This window comes from Felis catus, chromosome F1 (assembly GCF_018350175.1).
Source record: "Felis catus isolate Fca126 chromosome F1, F.catus_Fca126_mat1.0, whole genome shotgun sequence".
NCBI lineage: Eukaryota > Metazoa > Chordata > Mammalia > Carnivora > Felidae > Felis > Felis catus.
Window position 1 is genome coordinate 11,835,009 of NC_058384.1, and position 23,430 is coordinate 11,858,438.

The window sequence follows — 23,430 nt, forward strand, 5'->3', positions numbered from 1 at the left end:
AATCAACACAAGAAACAAGCATTGGCAAGAATGTAAAGAAAAAGGAACCCTCGTGGTGGGAATGCAAACTGGTGCAGCCACTGAGGAAAACAGGATGGAGGTTCCTCCAAAAGTTAAAAATGGAACTACCCTACAATCCAGCACCTGTACTACTAGGCGTTTATCAAAAAATATATAAAAATACTAATTCAAAGGGATACGTGCACCCTAGTATTATAGCGGCATTATTTATAATAGCCAAGTTATGGAAACAGCCTAAGTGTCTAATGACTAATGAATGTATAAAGTAGAAGTGGCATATATATATATATATATATATATACATATATATATGAATATTATTCACCCATAAAAAAGAATGAAATCTTGCCATCTGTAATGATGTGGATGGAGCTAGAGAGTATTACACAAAGTGAAATAAGTCAGTCTGAGAAAGACAAATGCCATATTATTTCACTCACATGTGGAATTTAACAAATTAGCAAAAGGAAAAATGGTGGGGGGCAAACCAAGAAACAGATGCTTGACTATAGAGAACCAACTGATGGTTACCAGAAGGGAGATGGGTGGGAGGGAATGGGTTAAATGGGTGATGGGGATTAAGGAGTACACTTGCTGTGATGAGCACAGGGTGATGTATGGAAGTGTTGTGTCATTATATTGCACATCTGAACCTAATATTATACTGTATATTAACTGTAGTTTAGATAAGAACTTTTTTAAAAAAATTAAAAAATTATATATATATAATTATATATATACACAGACAGAGTTTAGCTATACTAGCAAGAGAATATTTAAGCAATTTTATACTATTCACTTAATATTCAATTAAAAATTGGGGGAAAACTTTGCTCACTTGTGTCATATCTAAGAGAGCTTTGCCTAACCCAAGGTCACAAAGATTTATTGATTTATTCCTATATTTCCTTCTAAGAGCCTTGTATTTTAGCTCCTACATTTAGGTCTACAATCCATTTTTAGTTACTTTTCATTTTAGGGTCTAAATTTATCTTTTTTGCATGTGGATATCCAACTGTCTCAGCACCATTTGTTGAAAGACTACTCTTTACTCATTGAATGACATTAGCATTTTTCTTGAATATCAACTTACCATAAAAGATTTAATGTTCAATTTTAATCAGCAATGTTTTGTAGTTTTCAGTGTATATCTCCCACTGCCACTAAAAATTCCTACTTTGTCCTTTTAATGCTGTTGTGAATGTGATTTCTTAATTTCCTTTTCAGATTATCCACTGAAATATACAGAAAAAAGTATAGAGAAAAACTGATTTTTGTATATTGATCTTATATTCTGTAATCTTGCCGAACATATTAGTCATAAGAGTTTGTTTTTCAGACGCCTTAGAATTTTCTATATATAGGATATCATCTATAAATGAAGACAATTTACTTCTTTCTATCCCATCTGGGTGCTTTTTTTTTTTTCCTTTGCCCAGCTGCACTGGTCAGAACCTCCATTACAATGTTGTATAAATTGCCTTGTTCCCTACCGTTAGAAGAATGCATTCACGTTTTCATCATTAAGAATGTTGATGGCTGTAGGCTTTTTTGTGAATCCCCTTCGGTTAATGAAGTTCTCTTCTGTTCCTAATTTTTTTTTTTAATGTGTATCTATTTTTGACAGAGTGAGAGAGACAGAGTGTGAGTGGGGGGAGGGGCAGAGAGAAACAGAGACACAGAAACCGAAGCAGGCTTCAGGCTCCAAGCCGTCTGCACAGAGCCCGACGCGGGGCTCAAACTCACGAACTGTGAGATCATGACCTGAGCCAAAGTCAGACACTTAACCGACGGAGCCACCCAGGCGCCCCGCTAATCTGTTGCCATGTTTTATTTATTATGAACGGTATTGGATTGCCGTGTCTATTAATCATCATGTGACTTTTATCCTTTATTAACATGATATTGATTTTTCAGATGTTAAATCACCTTTGCACTCTTGGTGTAAATCACATGGGTCATGTTGTATAATACTTTCTATATGTTGCTGGATTCAGTTTGCTGATACTTTGTTAATGATTCGGGTGGGCATCTATATTCCTAAGGGATATCAGTCTGTAGTTTTCTTATGTCTTCTCTGGTTTCGGTATAAGGGTAAGACTGACCTCAGTGAATTATTTGAGAAGTATTCCCTCCTCCTCTCTTTTCCGGAAGGCTTTGTGAAAGACTGGTATTATTGATTCTTTAACTGTCTGACAGAATTCTCCCGGGCCTGAGCTTTTCTTTGTAGAAAGATTTTTAATTGCTAATTCAATTGCTTTGCTTGGTATAGATCCTTGCTCAGCTACCACTGTCTCTCTGAGACTGATCCTGGCTACGTCCCTTTCTAATCCATTCACTGCCACTGTCAGCGCACCCAGGGTTCGGCACTCCACCCACTCTCCCTATAGCATTTCACACTTTCAAATATCCTGTAGGTTATACTTACCAGTTTAGTTTTTATTGTAGATCTCCCCCAATAGAATGTGAGCCCTTTTAGGATCTGTTTTGTTCATAGATGCCTCCCAAGAGACTAGGTGTATGCATAGCATATAGTGGGTATTATTAAATATTTGTTGAATGAATATATTTAAAAAGCAGAGTTCATCTACTAGCCACTATAAAATGGAAAGTATAAAGTGCCTGAAAAGTGGAATTTATTCATTCCTTCATCCAGTCAACAAACAGTTCCTTCTCTTTGCCACCCAGATACGGCGGCAAACACCGGGAATATTCCAGACAGACAAGGCCCTGTTGACAGAGTGCTTGTTTATTAATTTTGTCTCTCCTCATAGAATGTAAAAAAAACCAAAAAACAAAAAAGTGTAATTCCTGTAACGATAAGTCTTATAAAAACAACAGAATACATAAGTAAATGTGTTAATGACTAGAGACCAGAAAGATAGGGATCCCCTCTCCAGCTAGAATGATCAAGAAAGCCCTCTATGAGGAGGTATCATCTGAAGTAAAACCAGGATGAGGAGAAGCCGTCCACGCAGAAACCCGGGGAGTAAATATTTTAGGGAGACAAAAAGCATAAAGTTGTGACTGGGAAATGGAGGTTGGTAAATTCAAAAAACAAAAAAAGTCAGCATGACCTGAAGGTGGAATTAGAGGGACAGACAGAGTGGGAAGGTATCCCACCTCCAATGTGGAAACCCTAAACCCACCCTGATATTTTTAGCAATTTGCACGCATCTGGAATGTATTTTTTTCTTTAACATTTATTCATCTCTGAGAGACAGAGAGAGACGGAGCATGAGCAGGGGAGGGGCAGAGAGAGAGAGAGAGAGGGAGACACATAATCCAAAGCACGCTCCAGGCTCTGAGCTGTCAGCACAGAGCCCGACGCGGGGCTCGAACTCACAAACTGTGAGATCACGACCTGAGCGAAGTTGAACCTCAACCGACTGAGCCACCCAGGCGCCCCATTGGAATGTATTTTTACATCACCTTCTGTCTCCCATGCTCCCTCTCCTACTCTTCCATCCCTCTAGGAAAAGTGCCAATGGCATAAATAACCCGTGTCACCAAGTCGAAATTTGAGAAACCTGTTCCCTGGTCGACCTAGTGCTTCTGTGTTAAATCTGCAAAGGCTGTGCCTTCCTCAGAACATTTTACTATTAGAAAAATGTATCATAAACTAGCATACCTCCAACCCACACTTGTGCAGTGCAAACACGCATGGCAATGCGTACATGGCTCTGGTTGCTGAGATCGAGGACAGCTTCATGCAAACCAAACTGGTTCCATGCTTCCTCTGTTTCAAATGCCAAATGCTGCAGATGTTAAATATACAGGCGGATTTGCGTGCAGTGCACACTATTGGTATTCAGCATTAATTATAGTTGGCAGCTGATTCTGTTTGTACTATCCTCATGAGAGAAGAACGAGTCTGAGTACCGTGAGTATCCATCATCAATCACTGGAGGAAATACTACGTGCACAGTCAAGTGGGGCAGATTCAAGAGGCTGTAGCACGCATGTGCCTCTGTAAGAGTCGGGGGAAGGCTCGACTCTATCAGCAGTCTTCAGACAGTCCATCTAAGGAGCTCCATGGGGAGCTCTTCTACTCTTTGGAATGCTTTCGCCTATATTACATTATGGGTGAACACATTATGGGTTAATAATCATAGGATGATTCATGGGTTATTTTAACTTAGCAGTTTACTGTTGTAAGTTTTTTTTAAATAAGATAAAGCATATTTCACGGAGTCACAGATTCTAAAAAAAAAAAAAAGTCAAGTTTAATCTAGTTTTTTCATGATTCAGCCTTCTAATTTATGAAAGGAAAAAATATGTCTTAACTATGTGCTACTGTGTCCTCTGTGCATTCTAGCTGAGTGGCATTAATATGCCACATAGTATGATTAAAATTAATAAGCACTAATGAAATCCATAAAGGCGATCTTTTCCTGAAAGAATGTTTCCGGTGATGGGAGAGTGCCACCTACTGTTCAATGTGGATATCGACATTGCCAGGCCACACAGCCAGTTTGCATTAAATCACCATCATTTTTCAGAGGCCCTTGATTATCAAAATATGAATTATGACTTTTTGAAGAAAATGTTGTATCACTATATGCTCTGGAATCTGAGTTTTCCAAAAGTAAGTTACTTTTCTACAGCTACAGAAACAATTTTGAAATCTTAAAACACCTTGGCCCCAATTGCAGTAGACTGAAAAGAGCACGGGCTCCCAGGCCAAACCGGTTCAAGTCTGGGCCCTGCCTCACGTGTTTTTAAACCTGAGATTGTTCCATCATATGAAAAGAACTTAATACACAGTAGACATTCGATAGATTATAGATGTTAACTATTAAGAAAAATAGGTTTCCCACTCAGGTCTACAAGTTGACAGGTTTCTTTTGGCTTTTCATATAGGCTTCAGTCATCAGGGCTTTAAGAAATGTGTTATTAGGGGCGACCCGGTGGTTCAGTCAGTTAAGCGTCCTACTCAGGTCATGATCTCGAGGTTTTTGGGTTCGGGCCCTGCGTCGGGCTCTGTGCTGACAGCTCAGAGCCTGGACCCTGTTTTGAATTCTGTGTCTCCCTCTCTCCCAGCCCCTCCCTCTGCTCGTGCTTTGTCTTTCTCTCAAAAATGAACATTAAAAAAAAAATTTTTAAGGAAAATGTATTATTAAAAAGGCAACTTGTGCCAGATCAATTTCATTCCTCCCTAATCACCTGCATAAAAAAGGACCTAATCTGAGTTCTTTTTTGATCCTCCCCTCAACCAGTTCCAAGTTTAAAGCTTTTTTTTTTTTTTTTAAGCTACTGAAGAAATAAATGATCAGGTTCAAACAGACACTGTATGGAAGATGAGTGAATTCTCTTCACTTGCTTTCTCACATCTAATAAATTACATAACCGTTTTAAAAACAGTGATTTTTAAAATCCTGCTAAACTATTTCAAGAATATCTTCCTCATGACATTTTTAAAAAAGGGTTTAATCTGGGGTGTATGTGTATCTTTCTTTTTATATTAGTTTCAGGTGTACGACTTAGTGATCTGACAAGTTTATATATTATGCTACATTCACAAGTGCACCTACCATCTGTCCCATTATATCGCTATTACAATATCACTGACTGTGTTCTTTTTGCTCTGCTTTTTATTCCTGTGGCTTATTCCATAACCGGAGGCCTGTATCTCCCACTCCCCTTCATCCATTTTGCCCACTCCCCCTTCTTTCCTCCTCTCTGGAAACTATTCTCTGCATTTGTAGTTCTGATTCCACTTTTTGTTTTTGTTTTTTAGATTCCATTTATGGTGGAGTCATACAGTATTCGTCTTTCTCAGTCCAACTTATTTCACTTAGCATAATATCCTCTAGGTCCATCCACGGCGTCTCAAATGGCATGATCTCATCCTTTTTTATGGCTGAGTAACAGTCCATTGTGTGTTTGTGTGTGTGTGTGTGTGTGTGTGTGTGTATATATATATATATATATATATATATATACACACACACCACACTTTCCTTATCCGTGCATCTATTAATGAACGCTTAGGTTGTTGCCATGTGTTGGCATTGTTTTTAACCCTTAGATTTAATCCAATTTCATTAATTTACCCTTGCAAGGTCTCCAAAATGAAGTCTCTTTTGAGCCTGAACCTATCTTAAGATTACAGACTGATTGTTTGGATAAGAGGTTAACGGTAATACAGACGAACAGCATCATGACAGCTCAGTGTACGAATCAGTACACTGCCCCTCAGGAAGGGGCAGAGGGGACGGCGGAAGCAGCAGGGGGGACAGGCCAGAACAGAGATGTCACTACGTCTTGCTCACTCTGGGCCTTGATTTTCTTTCCTCTGCTGGAGTTTGGATATGTCTGTCTGACTCTCTCTCATTCCTGGATTTCTTTCTCTCCCTCTCAATCTCTTCCCTTTGGATAGCTTTCTTTCCTGGATAAACAGGAGGAGATTTAAGAAAACAGAGAAAGTAAAGGAAAATAAGACAGGGTAAAAGAGGATCGTAAAACAGAGCAGAGGCTGGGTACTTACTAATGTGGTATTGACTACATTAAGCTTTTTTTTTTTTTTAACGTTTATTTTTTAGAGAGAGAGAGAGAGAGGGAGACACAGAACCCAAAACAGGATCCAGGCTCCAAGCTGTCAGTACAGAGCCCGATGCGGGGCTTGAACTCATGAACCGTGAGATCAGAACCTGAGCTGAAGTCGGATGCTTAACTGGCTGAGCCACCCAGGCGCCCCTAAATTAAGCGTTTAATTCCTTCTCCTCACTTAGAAATTAGACCGAATTCTGTACAGAGTCAGCCACACCTAGACACAGATAAGCACACTGCCATCTACACAGGAGCACGGGATGGGAGGAGCACCACGCGGAAGGAGGACACTCGTGAGCCGTTCAGTATTTTCCAGCTTCGTTTCCTCGTCTCTACAATTCGGGGATACAACTAGGTCAGTGATCGCACGCACTTTGTTTTTACCAGTACCTACGGGAAGAACTACAATTTCCATCAGACCCAAACATACACATATCCCCCACAAACGAAAGGAAGTTCCAAGCGACAATTCTTATCCTCGGTACGTGCAATGCACTAATATTTTATACTGTTTTTTAAAGGTCAGCTGCCAGTCACAACTTAGGGTTCACAGTCAACCAGTGAGCCATAACCTCAGTTTCAGAAATACCGGTCTTTCGAAAATCCAGTGTTCCGGCTCGAAGACTTGATGAGTTCACACCACACGGGCCCGTGTCCTCTGGCCTCAAGCTCTCTGTCGACCACATTTCTGCCACTCTCCACCCACACTCACTGCTCCAGTCATACAGGCCTTCTTGCTGGTCCCCGGACGAGCTGAGCAGGCTCCCACCACAGAATCTTTGCACCTGCAGTTTTCTCTACCTGGACGGCTCTCCCGCCAGGACTACCAAGGCCCTCATAGCACCACTCCATTCAGGCCTCTGCTCAAATGTGGGCGATTCTGAGAGGCTTCCCCGGCCATCCAAATAAATACCAACCCCCTTCCACTTCCTTTACTCTCTGACCCTATACCTGGTTTCAGCTTTTCATAGCAGTAATCGATACCTAACATTTCATGTTTGTTTGTTTGGTTGGTTTTTTTGTGACTCCCTACCCCTAGAAGTTTTAGCTCCATAAGGGCAGGTCTTTGTCATTCACTGCTAGGTCCTAGGTGCCTAGGACAGGGTCTGGCACTTAATAGGGATTTAAAAGTAACTGCTGAGTGAATGAACGAGCCTAGAGTTCTGTCTCAGAATAAAGTATTTGACTTGGAATTCTAGACATTCTCTGGCGGTAATAAGCCCTTGCTCAAAACTAGGTCCCCAGCCCTGGTCTCTACCATGTGACTACCAGGGAAACGTGGTGGAAAGTTAACTTCCTTTCTCTGCAACTCTATTTTCAGAGCATTATTCTTCCTTGGACATCTGTGCTCCTCTGCTCTCTACTAATATTCGTCTGTCTTCTCCATACCTACAGTAGCTATCTCTAAAGGCCACTATGAATTAGTTAAGAATCTTAAATGCCTTAAAAAAATAGGAAAATGTTTTGTAAATGTCAGGCACCATCATTAGTAAAATTGCAAATGCACAGAGCTTTTGCCAGGTGCTAAAGTGAAAAAAAGAGAAGGGGGAAGAGGAGAGGGGACAAGAGTGACTGAAGCTGCTAGTTTAGCTACGGTGCGAAAGAAAATCCTCTCTGAAGAGGTGTCACAGGCGCGTAAGGACACGTGGAGAAGCATTCCAGGCAAATGGAATAGCACGTGTAGCTGAAGTGCATGTAAATGTGAAATTAAAAAAAAAAAAAAAGAGGTAAACTTTAAAAACTGGCTATTTCAAAAGGGTAAATCAAAAAGAATTTTCTTAAGAAGCATATTAGTAAGAACACCTCAAGTATTCCTAACGGTCACGAATGTGTGTGCGCCCAGTCACAACTCGCCCCACAGGAACTACTCGGTCAATAAGCAAACTGTTTAAAAGAGAGAAAAAAAAGCATTTGTTAAGCCCCTAACGGGGCAGGGCACTAGGGTGAACACTGAACAATAAACCACGGTGACATCGTTTCCTCCTCTGTTTGAAAATGCCTTCTGGTAAATTTAAGGAATCAACGTTGATCTGAGTACGCATAAGCTTAACTTTAAATATAGATATATTCACAAGTTGAAGAAAACCTGAAAGTGAATAAAAAAGAAACCCACAGAGAATGCTGTAAAGTTAACTCGTTTTGTTTTTAATTAACACTCCTACACAGTGATGAGTCGTTCCTTTCTGTTCTCATGTTCAATAAGTCTCCATTTAACACCTGTCAGTAATAACAACGGCAGCACCAATAATAATAGCCGACATTCTTGGGGTGCTTATGATACATAAAGCATTAGGCTAAGAACTTTATCCCGTTCAGTCACAACAATATTTAACAGTAGATATTGTTACCATTTACTAGGAGGGTTAGTATTATTGCCCCATAGCTCAACCTATGTGTGTATTGAGAAACAAGGTAAAATTTGAAAGACGTTATGAAATTTTTAAATGAAAATGCTGGGGGGGGGGAAGGGATTATATTTTAGGATCCATTCTCCCTTTGAATATAAATTTTAAAGCTGTTTGTTTATAATTTATTGTCAGACTGGCTTCCATACATCACCCAGTGCTCATCCCAAGAGGTGCCCTCCTCAATGCCCATCACCCACTTTCCCCTCCCTCCCACCCTCCATCAACCCTCAGTTGATTCTCAGTTTTAAGAGAATAAAAACTTATTCTTATGGTTTGCCTCCTTCCCTCTCTGTAACTTTCCCCCCCCCCCCCTTCCCTTCCCCAATGTCTTCTGTTAAGTTTCTCAGGATCCTTACACCGGTCAGAGTGGCTAAAATGAACAAATCAGGAGGCTATAGATGCTGACGAGGATGTGGAGAAACGGGAACCCTCTTGCACTGTTGGTGGGAATGCAAATTGGTGCAGCTACTCTGGAAAACAGTGTGGAGGTTCCTCAAAAAATTAAAAATAGACCTACCCTATGACCCAGCAATAGCACTGCTAGGAATTTACCCAAGGGATACAGGAGTACTGATGCATAGGGGCACCTGTACCCCAATGTTTATAGTAGCACTTTCAACAATAGCCAAACTATGGAAAGAGCCTAAATGTCCATCAAATGACGAGTGGATAAAGAAGATGTGGTTTATATATACAATGGAATACTACTTGGCAATGAGAAAGAATGAAATCTGGCCATTTGTAGCAACGTGGATGGAACTGGAGAGTGTGATGCTAAGTGAAATAAGTCGTACAGAAAAAGACAGATGCCATATGTTTTCACTCTTATGTGGATCCTGAGAAACTTAAAGCTGTTTAATTATGAAAAATATTCAGATACTTAAGACAAATACTCACCTTTCAGAGATTTGTGTATGTACAATAAAATGTAAACAGCAAGATGACTTAACATAATGACAGACTTGTACCTGCCACCAAATGGAGGGGTTTTCAGTTTTGCCAAAGCCAGATTTCTAGGCCTATGTAGCAAGAAAACACTAGGCCCAAATGGGCTCATTGTACTTTCATAATCAAATTACTGAATAATAAAATCTCAACTACCACAAATAAAAGCAAATGTTCCCATCTAATCTATTTAAGCTAAGTAGAAATCCATGGATCTCAGATCTAATGCTCACTAAATACATATCACACACATCTAGCTATCCCTTCCTCAACAGCATGTGAGAATTACTGACATCGGCCTCAAGCAGTACTCCTGCCGTCTCCCATCGTCCCTCCCTTTCACCCTGACCCTTTATTGTTCCCATTAGGAAAATGAATCTAAACTGACAAAGAATTTAATATGTAACCGTAATTTTCAAAATTTGTTTTAATTTATTTATTTTTTGAGAAAGGGGGGAAGACAGAGAGGCACAAGGAGAAGAGGACGCCTAACCGACTAAGCCACCCAGGTACCCCAAAAGTAAGTTTTTAAGTAGCCACAAAATTAGACAACACCACTAACCTCAAATATTTATTTCTGAAACTTATCTTAAATTTTAATCTCCTTCCATGTCCCCCAACTATCTTCTCATTAGACAGCATTCTGGTTAATAAGAAAAGAATACATTCCATATGCACAGTACATTAGTTTATAAATTACTTTCATATTCATTTGATCCTCACAAAAATGCTTTCAGGTATTCTGAACAGAAATTATCATTCTGATTTTATGAAAGGGAAAACAATTACCTGCAAAGGTTACAAGTCACACAGTAAATACAGCTGAGGCCAAGTAGGATTGAAAACTTTAGATTTTTTTTTTTTGACGTTTATTTATTTTTTGAGAGAGAGCATGAACGGGGGAGGAGCAGAGAGAGAGGGAGCCACAGAATCTGAAACAGGTTCCAGGCTCTGAGCTGTCAGCACAGAGCCCGACGCAGGGCTTGAACTCACAAGCCGTGAGATCATGACCTGAGATGGAGTTGGACGCCCAACCAACTGAGCCATCCAGGCACCCCCGAAACTTTAGATTTCTAGCACTACACCAGATCCTGTGGACTACAAAAGGCTGCTTCCTCAGAACAGGTAACAAGAGACAACTACATAATCTATCTGTGAGGAATAGAAAAAGTCACCTCTAGCTTCTTCCATATATACCGGTAATAAATTTTGAATTCTAACCATGTATGAAAAATGCCAAATAATTACAGAAAAAATATTTCAGGTAATTATCAACAGTGCTTCTTATCTATGGAACATGCTGTAATTTTTAAAGTTTTTTTTTGTATCACTGTTTTTATTTATATTCTAGTTAACCTATAGTGTAATATTGGTTTCAGGAGAATTTAGGGATTCACTTACATACAATACCCAGCGCTCATCACAAGTGCCCTCCCTAATATTCATCACCCATTTAGTCCATCCCCCGCTCAGCTTCCTCCATCAACATTCAGTGTGTTCTCTATAGGTAAGTTATAATTTGCTTCCTCTTTTTTTTTTCCTATCCCCTATGTTCATCCATTTTGTTTCTTAAATTCCACAGATAAGTAAAATCAAAGGGGATTTGTCTTTCTCTGACTTATTTTGCTTGTCATAATACACTCTAGCTCCATCCACATCATTGCAAATGGCAAGATTTCATTCTTTTCGATGGCTGAGTAATATTCCTGTGTGTGTGTGTGTGTGTGTGTGTGTGTGTGTGTATGTACACACACACACACACACACACACACACCATGTCTTCTTTATCCATTCATCAGTCAATGGACATTTGGGCTCTTTCCATAATTTGGCTACTGTTGATAATGCTGCCATAAACATAAGGGTGCATGTGCCCCTTTGAATCCCTATGTTTGTATCCTTTGGGTAAATACCTAGTAGCACAGTTGCTGGATTGTAGGCTAGTTCTATTTTTAACTTTTTGAGGAACCTCCATAGTGTTTTCCAGACTGGCTGCACCAATTTGCATTCCTACCAACCGTGTAAGAGGGTTCCCTTTTTTCCACACCCTTGCCAACATTTGTTGTTTCCTATGTAGTTAATTTTAGCCATTCTGATAGAAGTGAGGTGGTATCTCATCATGGTTTTGATTTCTATTTCCCTGACTACGAGTGATGTTGAAGAACACATATTGTTAAAATGTCGATACTGCTCAAAGCAATCTACACATTTCATACAATCCCTATCAAAATACCACCAGCATGTTTCATACAGCTAGAACCAAACAATCTTAAAAATTTGTGTGGAACCACAAAAGACCCCGAATAGCCAAAGCGTCTTGAAAAAGAAAAGCCAAGCTGGAGACACCACAATCCCGGACTTCAAGCTATAATACAAAGCTGCAGTCATCAAGACAGTTGTGTTTTGTGGCACAAAAACAGACACAGAGATCAGTGCAACAGAATAGCAAACCCAGAGATGGACCCACAGCTATATGGTCAAGCAATCGTTGACAAAGCAGACAAGAATATCCAGTGGAAAAAGACAGTCTCTTCAACAAATGGTGTTGGGAAAACTGGACCACTTTCTTACACCATACACAAAAATAAATTCAAAATGGATGAAAGACCTGAATATGACATAGGAAACCATCAAAATCCTCGAGGAGAAAGCAGGCAAAAACCTATTTGATCTTGGCTGCAGCAACTTCTTACTCAACACATCTCCAGAGGCAAGGGAAACAAAAGCAAAAATGAACTACTGGGACCTCATCAAGATAAAAAGCTTCTTCGGCACAGTGAAGGAAACAATCAACAAGGCTAAAAGGCAGCCTACAGAAAGGGACACGATATTCACCAGCGACATATCTGAGAAAGGGTTAGTACCTAAAATCATAAAGAACTTATCAAATTCAACACCCAAAATACAAATAATCCACTTAAGAAATGGGCAGAAGACACGAATAGACATTTTTCCAAAGAAAATGGCTAGCAGACACATGAAAAGAACATATTGCAATTTATAATCTTAACATTATGTTGGGTAAGAAAGGTGAAACTTTTACCAGAAGTTCAAATCCATTGTTAGATGTATGTAAGAAATGTATGAACAATACCAGGTTAGAGCTTAGAAGAAACAAGGCACCATGGCACACTGCTAGCAGAGTACAAATAGCAAAACTTTCTGGAGTTAATTGGCAATGCATACCAAAAAGCCTTAGGGGGGCACCGGGGTGCGGTTAAGCGTCTGACTTTGGCTCAGGTCTGATCTCACCATTTGTGAGTTCAAGCCCCGCCCGCGTCAGGCTCTGTGCGGACAGCTCAGAGCCTGGAGACCGCTTCAGATTGTGTGTCTCCCTCGCTCTTTGCCCCTCCCCCGCTCACACTCTGTGTCTCTCTCAAAAATAAATAAACATTATAAAAAAAAAAAAAAGAAAAGCAAAAAACAAAAAGCCTTAGAAATGCACACGTCCTCTCACCCAGTTATTCCATTTCTAATTTATTCTAAGGAAATAATTATGGATGTATGTAAAATTATGCCTATAAAAATACATTAGTTATGGGGTTAAAAGACCAAATAAATAAATGGCTTGGTTACATCAGAGTAAATTAAAGAATAAAATGGAACTCCTAAAATTGGATCTGGGAAACTGCATAAGATAGATTAAGTGAGGAAAAAGAAAAACACAGATTTATAAACCATACACACAGTAGGATCACATTTTAAAAGATATATACATGTATGTGTATGTGTATGTAGACTGTATGTATGTGTCACTGGGATACTATACTAAAATATTAATAGTGACTGTATATAGTCAATGATATTACAGATGAATTTAATCATATTGTTTCTACATAGTTTCACATCTCCAAAAATGACTCTGTCCGGTATAATAAATTAAATATTTGACATGTATACAAGTTAAATATATATACATATTTTATATATACTTGTATTACATATATAATACATTATAAACGTATCATATAATGATATATTTTAGGCAACATATATGTTGCCTAAACATATATGTTTCATATATATTATATATATTATATATATATGCATATAGCCTATGTAACTCGTATCAGAACTACAGAAAACAAGATGAAATTTAAATTTACGTGTATCAGAGAACTCTGGAACCATTGCGCACACATAGAGAAATACATCTTAAAGAATAAAGCGCTATGAAGAAGGCACAGTACATGAGTCAGGAGAGATAACAATAGCAACTTAATTAAACAAAGTGCCTAGTATCAGAAAATAAACTTGAATTGAGCAGTACATTTTAATAGCTACAATTTCTCACATCTAATAAATAGAAAGTCTTAAAATACCAACAGCTTTTGGAAATGAAGTACTTTAAACAGACTTTGCAAGAAAGTGGAAAGGAGGCTAATAGAAGTGTTGGAGAGATTTCTGGAGAACGGGTTACTTCAATCTTATGCAATAGCACCATCAAGAAAGATATTAGGTGAAATCCCAGCAGAAAACACAACATCCACGGAGAAACTATGATAACACACATCTGGAATGTGTGACTCTGCCTGCCACACCTCAGACAAGATATTATGGAAACAAAGAGTCCAGAAAAGGGCGATTAAATTTTTGACAAGCGATTATAAAGGGAGAAATCAGGAGTGTTTAATCTTCAAACGTAAGATCTGGACAGAAAAATCTTTTCCAAAGTTTATAAGAAAATATTTTCCAAAGTTCGTAAGATCATAAATATTGCGGATAGGATGGAAATTGTCGCTGAAAGACCAAACTAATATGAGTAAAGTTTTAATAAGGCAGCTCCAAGGAAAATAAACTCTTTTGATAGAATAGGGAAAGTGTAAGTGAGGCATTATCCCAGTACATTTAGAGTGAAATCCAAAATCCTTCCCAAGCTTCCGAAGCGTCAGTATTCCCATGTAGCTGCCTGCCTTGGATCCCTAGTCCTCCCATCGTCCTCACCTTCCCTAGATCCCACCCCCATTTGCCCCCTCCCAAGCCTCCAATGGGCCTCTGCACTTGGCTGTTGTCTGCTTGGAAGGTGCTTCCCCTATATCTTCACCCTGCCTGCTCCTTCCTTCTGAGATGTCAGCTTAAAAGCCACATCCTTGGGGTGCCTGGGTGGCGCAGTCGGTTAAGCGTCCGACTTCAGCCAGGTCACGATCTCGTGGTCGGTGAGTTCGAGCCCCGCGTCAGGCTCTGGGCTGATGGCTCAGAGCCTGGAGCCTGTTTCCCATTCTGTGTCTCCCTCTCTCTCTGCCCCTCCCCCGTTCATGCTCTGTCTCTCTCTGTCCCAAAAATAAATTAAAACATGTTGAAAAAAAATGTTTTTTTAAATAAAAATTAAAAAAAAAAAAAGCCACATCCTCGCGAGGACCTTTTCTAATTTTCCCACCTAAAGCTACGTGCTCTTGGAACCTGGCACTACAACATTACTTCGTTTAATTTTCCTCATATTGCTTGGCACTATCTGAGATGACCTACTCATTTATTTGTGTCATGGCTTCATTCATTTATGTAATATATTGTATGTCTCAACTAAGAAAAAAAATCTTTAAGGTTAAACCATCAAGGGGGCTTTCCCTGACCACCCTGGCTAGGTCAGGCCACTCTTTTTTAGGACACATTTTGACCTTACCTTGTAATTTTTCTTTTGTGACCCAAATTACTCTTGAAATTTATTCTCTGATACCTGTTTTTCTAAGTTCCATGGGGTGTGCAAGGTAAGCTGGGGCCAGGGAAGGTCTCGAATGCCAATTCAGATATTTGGGCTCCACTCTATAGGCACTGAGGAAGGACTATCTTATTAATCAATGTATTTATTGTTAGTGCCTGGCACACAAAAACCACTCAATACCTGTTTGAACTGATGAATAATTGGTGAATGGGAAAGAATAGATGAAGAAGGAGATTGGATTTCTATCTTACACAGCTCACAAAAATTAACTTGGAATGGATTAAAGACTTAAACACAAGACTGGAAACCTTAAAATTCCTAAAAGGAAACAGGGAAAAATCTCCTAGATATTGGTCTGGGCAACAGTTCTTCGGGTAGGACACTAAAAGCACGTACAAAAAAGCAAAACTCAGTAAGTGGGACTACAACAAACTAGAAAGCTTCTGCGCAGCTAAAGAAATAATAAACAGGGGCGCCTGGGTGGCTCAGTCAGTTGAACGTCCGACTTCGGCTCAGGTCATGATCTTGCAGTTCATGAGCTCAAGTCCCATGTGGCACTCTGTGCTGACAGCTCAGAGCCTGGAGCCTGCTTCAAGTTCTGTGTCTCCCTCTCTCTCTCTCTCTGCCCCTCCCCTTCTCGCTCGCTCTCTCTCTCAAAAATAAAATGAAACATTTTAAAAAAAGGGCATTTTAAGAAACAAGAAACAAAATAAGGCAATCTTCAAAATGGGAGAAAATATTTACAAACTATATCTAATGAGGGGTTAATATCGAAATTATGTATACATACGTACAACTGAATAACAGATATATAAGCAATAGGATTAAAAAAGATGGGTAGAAGAACTGAACAGACTTTCTCCAAAGAAAACATACAAATGGATAACAGGCACATGAAAAGGTTCTCAGCATCATAATCAACACAGAAAAGTAAATCAAAACCACCATAAATATCACCTCGCACCTGTCAGAATGGCTACTATAAAAAAAAACAAAAACAAAAAAAAACAAGAGATAGCAAGTGTTGCAGAGGCTATGGAGAAAAGGGAAGCCTCACGCACTGTTGGTGGGAATGTAAAATGGTGCAGCCACTATGGAAAGGAGCATGAAAATTCCGCAAAAATTTTAAAATAATAGTGCCATATAATCGAGCAATTCTATGTCTGTGTATATTATATATGGAAAAAAAATGAAAACTTTAACTCCAAAAGACATATGCACCCTCCCCATGCTCAATGCAGCATGATTTACAATAGCCAAGGTATAAAAACAATCTAAGGGCCCATCAGTGGATGAATGCATGAAGCAACGTGGCACAAATACACAACGGAATATTATCGGGCCACGAGAAAGAAGGAAATGCTGCCCTTTGTGACAACAGGGATGGACTCTGAGGTCACGAAGCCAAATGAAGTTGGTCAGACAGAGAAAGACAAGTACTGTATAATTTCACTTATACGTGGAATCTAAAAAGACCAAACTCAAAGAAACAGTTCATAGAATGGAGGTTACCAGGCGCTGCAGGTGAGGAAAATGGGGAGCTGTTGATCAAAGGGTAAAAACTTCGAGTTAGAAGAGGTTCTGGGGAACCTAATGCACAACACTGTCATTATAGTTATCAATGCCAGATTATACACTTGAAAGTTGCTAAGAGGGTAGATCTTAAATGTTCTCACCACACACACACAAAAAAAAGCAATGGTAATTATGTGATGTGATACAGGTATTAGCTTAATGCTAAGGTGGTAATCATTTTGCAATATGTGTATCAAATCAACACCTTATATACTTCCAACTTACACAATGTTATATGTCAATTATATCCCAATAAAGCTTGGAAAAAAGGAAAGAAAGGATAAAGAATTAAAAGGCAGAAAAAGATAAAAGAGCTACATGTGAGGAAAATTAGGGCATTATATTAACCCCATTGCTATTCACTTTTGCAAATACTACTGGTTCCTATTAAAGAAGAAACAGACTCCAAATTATATTTGTAATAAAAATGCTTTAGTAGGAAAAATCGGTTGTTTCTTTTTTGTAAGTTTCAGGTTTCTAATTTAGGCGCCATACTTTCTGATTCAGTCCCGATAAATGAAACCCCTCCTGGGACTTTACAATTATGGTCTTTCCAAGTTAGCAGTTCAAGTGACAAAAAGGGATCCTGGATGGTTACGAAGCATATGTCAAAGATGAAAACAGTAAACCTATTTAGAAGAAACTTCATAAAGCTGAAAACTGAAAAACACTTCATGGAATAAAATCTTGTCCATATTTAGCAATCATGAAACCCTCTTTCAAGTCTCTTTGAAACAAACTTGGAGACATCTGTTTAGCCTAATTCTCGTGGAACACAGGTGACAATCTTTAAAAGCCTTATGTTATAGAAGCAGTTCATCTTGGGTAACAGCATTGAAATCAATGTTCTATTTTAGAAGACGTATAACATTCACATCTCTTTATTATTCAAAAGGGTCTCGGAATTATGTCCTGTGTTCTCTTCATGCGCAAAATGAAATAAATTGATGACCCTAGCATATTCTTTATCTTAAACAACATGCATTGAGACATACTGAACTACATTTGCTCTGCTGCACATGACAGAGGTGGTTCTAGAATTTGTAGGCAGAACCTAATTATGGTTCTGGAAGCTACAACTGTTCACTAGATGCAGGGAGAAACTGACCAGATCATGTAATTGTAGGGGTCAGGAAGACAAACCAGCCAGGCAAACAAATTCCACCCTCAGCTGCTTGGAGAGAGACCATCAGCCTTTGATGCAACATACCTGTTAGTGGTGAGACTGAACACAGAGAAAGAACATCAATTTCTCTCTCGGTTTTTTTTTTTTTAAGTTTCATTTATTTGAGAGAGAGGGAGGGAGGGAGGGAGGGCGGGCAAGCCTGTCTGCATGCTCAAGTGGGGGAAGGGCAGAGAGGGAGGGGGAGAGACAATCCCAAGCAGACTCCTCGCCGTTAGTGTGGAGCCCGATGTGGGGCTTGAACCCACAAACCATGAGATCATGACCTGAGCCGAAATCACGAGTCAGATGCTTAACCGACTGAGCCACCCAGGCGCCCCTCTAGTTTTCTAAAGGCCTATTCTTTCTCATAAAGGATTGACAGCGAATGACACAGGAGACAGACCTGCATGCAAAAGGAAACTTGAAAATTCTACTCTAGTCAATTTTAAGCTCTCATTAAATTCAGAGCTTCTCCCGTCACACAATAAGATTGTCACTAAGTCAAAGGAGGAATAAGAAATCTGTGTGCCTTGAGATTAACTATTTTACCTCTTAAAGTACATATTAGTACAAAGTATACTGTATCTTGAACTTTGTGGGTCATGACCGACAGTAAGGAATATGGGGTTTGGGTTTTTTTTTTTAATGTTTATTTTTTGAGAGAGAGACAGCGCGCACGAGCAAACGGGAGCAGGGGAGGGGCAGAGAGAGAGGGAGACACAGAATCCGAAGCGGGCTCCAGGGTCTGAGCTGTCAGCACAGAGCCCGATGCGGGGCTCAAACTCACAAACCATGAGATCGTGACCTGAGCTAAAATCGGACGCTCCACTGACTGAGCCACCCAGGTGCTCCAGGAACATGATCTGTATCATAACCCAGGACATACAAGACACAATTTACAATAAAAGTTTCATGGAAGTTATCCTTATTACATACAATGAATATAGTGTCTGTTTTATGTCATCTTTTTTAATGCTGGCTACATACGACAAATTGATGTCATGACCGAGTAATGGGTTAGTACCTCGTCTGAGAAACCATGCTGAAGTACATACGTTTGGTCTGGCCTCTGTCTACCTCTCTAACTGCACTTCACATTACCCTCTGCCATACTTCGTCCACTGCCGCTGCCCCCCCAACTCCCCACCACCGAATTTCTATTCTATTTTTATATTAAATCACGAGATCAGTTCCTGCAATATGCCAACTGCTTGACTGCCTCAGGACCTTTGATCTTGTTGTTAGTGCTGCCTGGTACACTTCCCCCAGACCACTGCACTTCATCATTCAGGTCTCAAGATGGAAGTCAATTCTTCACAGCGGCCTTCACTGACCACCCAGTTTGAAACACGCGACTCCAACTGGGGGCGGTGGGGGGAGGAGGTCACCCCTCTTAGGGTAGTTGGGAAGTCTAAATGACAGAAGGTAAGACAAGCACAAAGAAAACCAGTATTCCACAAATGTCACTTTCCATCCCCCTATGCCATCCAATTCTAGCTATGGAAATTCTATTCCATTCGCTTAATGATGGCCTTTCTGACTCTGAAAAGTGAGGACTCCATCCTCCAGTATTCCCCAAGTACTTTGTAACCTCTCGGGACACTCACCACATTCCTTCTTTTTCCATTCAGCAAATATCTGAGCGCCTAATACAGTCTAAGCAATAGCAGGGAACAAAATATTGATCCCCCTCCCAGTTCAGTTTGGTAAGAGTGACAAATTCTTTTTTTTTTTTTAATTTTTTTTTCAACGTTTATTTATTTTTGGGACAGAGAGAGACAGAGCATGAACAGGGGAGGGGCAGAGAGAGAGGGAGACACAGAATTGGAAACAGGCTCCAGGCTCTGAGCCATCAGCCCAGAGCCCAACGCGGGGCTCGAACTCATGGACCGCGAGATCGTGACCTGGCTGAAGTCGGACGCTTAACCAACTGCGCCACCCAGGCGCCCCAAGAGTGACAAATTCATACACAATTTCAACTGAATGTGGTAAGTACAACAAGAGAGATGTGTACTATGTAAAGTTGTGACAAGAAATAAAAAGTCACCTCTCTGAGCAGAGAAGTAAGTAACCATCACAGGAGGAGAGACACTTAACCTGGGTCTGAAAGAATCCAAGGGAATTTGGCCAGCAAACAAGGGCAGAAGAGTATCCCGTGTACAGCGCGTGCAAAGTAGAAGGAACACTCATACCACCAGCTTGAAGGTGCTTAGAACATTCAGTGAAAGATAAGCAGTTGAAAGGAATGTCTAGGCAACGGAGAGGCATGAAAGCAGCTAGACAGGTAAATGCTAGATGATGGAGGGCCTTGCGTGCCATTCCAGGGACCCTGAATCTCATACTGTAGGGTTTGGAGAGCCTACAGTTTTAAAGAGGTGACTTCAGGCGTGCCTGGGTGGCTCAGTCGGTTAAGCATCCGACTTCGGCTCAGGTCATGATCTCACGGTTCATGAGTTCAAGCTCTGCTGTTCAAGCACTCTGTGCTGACAGTTCAGAGCCTGGAGCCCGCTTCAGGTTCTGTGTCTCCCTCTCTCTCTGCCTCCTCCCTGCTCGCACTCTGTACCTTTCAAAAATAAACAAACACTTTAAAAAAAAAATTTTTTTTAATAAACTAAAGAGGTGACCTCAAAGATTTGGGTCTTAGAAAATTCCTTCTTGTTACTGACAAAATAATGGCTCGAATAACTGCCATACCACACTATTAAAGATACACTGCAACAGTCCAGGCAAGAAATGAGGAGACCTCAAACTAAAACAGGACCTAGTGACCGCCTGAATATGGGAAGCGTAGGAAAGCAAAAGAGGTTAACTCTGGTTTCTGGTTTAGGTTACATATATTGCAATACGTAATAACCATATTAATTAGTGATATAATATTAAAGCTATATTATAAGTTAGAGTGATCTCATTAATTAACTTGAAGGAATAAGGAAACCCAGGTAGAATCATAGCAAGTTCAGGTTCAGTCATGGCAAATTTGAGAGGCCTTTGCGGTAACCAGGGAGAGTGTCCGGGAAGCAACTAGGTTGGGCCCTCGCAGGTATGAGAGGAAAACTGAAGTTTAAAAACGTCCTTTTAATGTTTATTTATTTATTGAGAGAGAGACAGAGAGAGAGAGAGAGAGACAGAGAGAGACAGAGAGACAGAGAGAGAGAGAGAGAGACAGAGCATGAGCAGGGGAGGGGCAGAGACAGAGAGGGAGACACAGAATCAGAAGCAGGCTCTGAGCTGTCAGCCCCAACGTGGGGTCCGAACCCATAGACTGTGAGATCGTGACCTGAGCCGAAGTCGGATGCTTAACTAAGCCACCAGGTGCTCCTGAAAACCGAAGTTTAGGTGTGAATGCTTAGGCATTAGTAAAACTCATGTGCGTGGATGAAATCACCCCAGCAAAATGCATAGACTAAGAACTGAAAATAAGTAAGGACTGAGTCCTGGAGAATGGCATTTAAAAAGCAGGCAAGGCCGGTGGGGGAAAAGGCGGAGGCAGGTAGGGGGGGAATGAATGTTTGTGAACTTCAGTTATCACAGAAAAGCTAAATAAAATAAACTTTGAGAAGAAATCCTTGGATCTGGCATTTTAGGGCCATTAAAAACTTGGAAAAGGGCAACTTCATTGAAACCATTCAAGAGGAAGTCGGACAAGAGTACTGAGGATGAAAAGGGGGGCATTTATTTTTTTTTTCAACGTTTATTTATTTTTTGGGGGACAGAGAGAGACAGAGCATGAACGGGGGTGGGGCAGAGAGAGAGGGAGACACAGAATCAGAAACAGGCTCCAGGCTCTGAGCCATCAGCCCAGAGCCCGACGCGGGGCTCGAACTCACGGACCGCGAGATCGTGACCTGGCTGAAGTCCGACGCTTAACCGACTGCGCCACCCAGGCGCCCCAAGGGGGGCATTTAAAGCAGGTGAAAATACTATGCTTCCATGCAGTCACAGAAAGGCGCAAGGGAGGACTGGGCAGTAACTGGATAAACCAGCCTGGGGGATACGCTTTTCTGTTTTATTTCATTTTCTCAAGATGTATGACCAGAACACTGGGAAGCAGGAAAAGGAGGCAGAGAGGCTGAAAGCACAGGGTGGGGTGGGGGGATAAAAGATAAGCAGAAGCAAAAGATCTTGTAACGGATGGGAAGGAATGAGATCTAGAGGAAAGGTGGATGCACTGTCCTTCAACACCACTCTCTCTACACTAGAAACGCAAAATCGGATGATGGGTAAAATATGTATCAATGTGTAGGTTAGGGGCACGAGGCTGAAGAAAACGACTTTCAGTCTCTGGCATCTGCTTAGAAGGGAGGAAAAAGCAGGGGAAGGGACAGGGGTTGGGGAAGTGAAAGTTTGGAAAGGGCTCCGCCGCACAGGGGCAGACTGGGGCAAGAAAAGGTCCCTGAGTAGGAAGGGAGAAAGAACAGGTGGTGGGAGGGGCTCTGTTGCTAAATTCGTAAGCTATACCCTTCTGACAACAGTCATCTTTCCATCCCCCAGTCCGTTATTCGTAACTCTTTAAAAGAGTTGCTAATGAAGTGAATTAACTCGACCCCCGGTGTTCTCAAACAAGTGACTCAATAAAAATTAGCTCTAGGCTTTTTAAAAATGCCCAGCCCCATTCCTATTGATTCAGAATTTCTGGGGGTGAGGCTCAAGCAAGTGAATTTTCCAGAAGCTCTCCCAAGAGATCTTGAGGGGCATTCCTCTTAAAAAGCACCTACCTAGGGGATAATCCCCTGGCCAGAAGACAGCTGTGCAAATACGGCTCCGACTAAATGGCCCTTAGAGGGGGGAAGGAGCAGCGCTCTGCGGCTCTGGAGGGCAAACACTGCGAGACCTAGGGACACCTGGGTCAGTGCTGAGCCATCACACACACAATCAATGCTCTTAAATGAGGCGCGTTAAGGACAGGCCGAACTTGAAGTGATGAAAACTACAAACATTTAAAACGTCTGTTCGAAATAATGTCTCGCCTCAGGGTATGAGACTCCGTGTTTACCCCTACACTTTTGTCACATTACTCTAGAGGTTCAGCAGTACCGAAGCGGAATTCGAGGTGCTGCAAGACACAGGGAGAGAAAGGAAACTGCAGAAACAGCCCCTGGAAAGAG

The 23,430-nt window shown here is 40.8% G+C and overlaps 1 protein-coding gene across 2 annotated transcripts in view; it reads right to left on the bottom strand.

The window, feature by feature from the left end:
- The window catches only part of NME7 (NME/NM23 family member 7), a 260,452-nt gene that overhangs the window by 236,751 nt on the left and 271 nt on the right, over nucleotides 1-23,430 (bottom strand). The gene's annotated exons all lie outside the window — the stretch shown is intronic.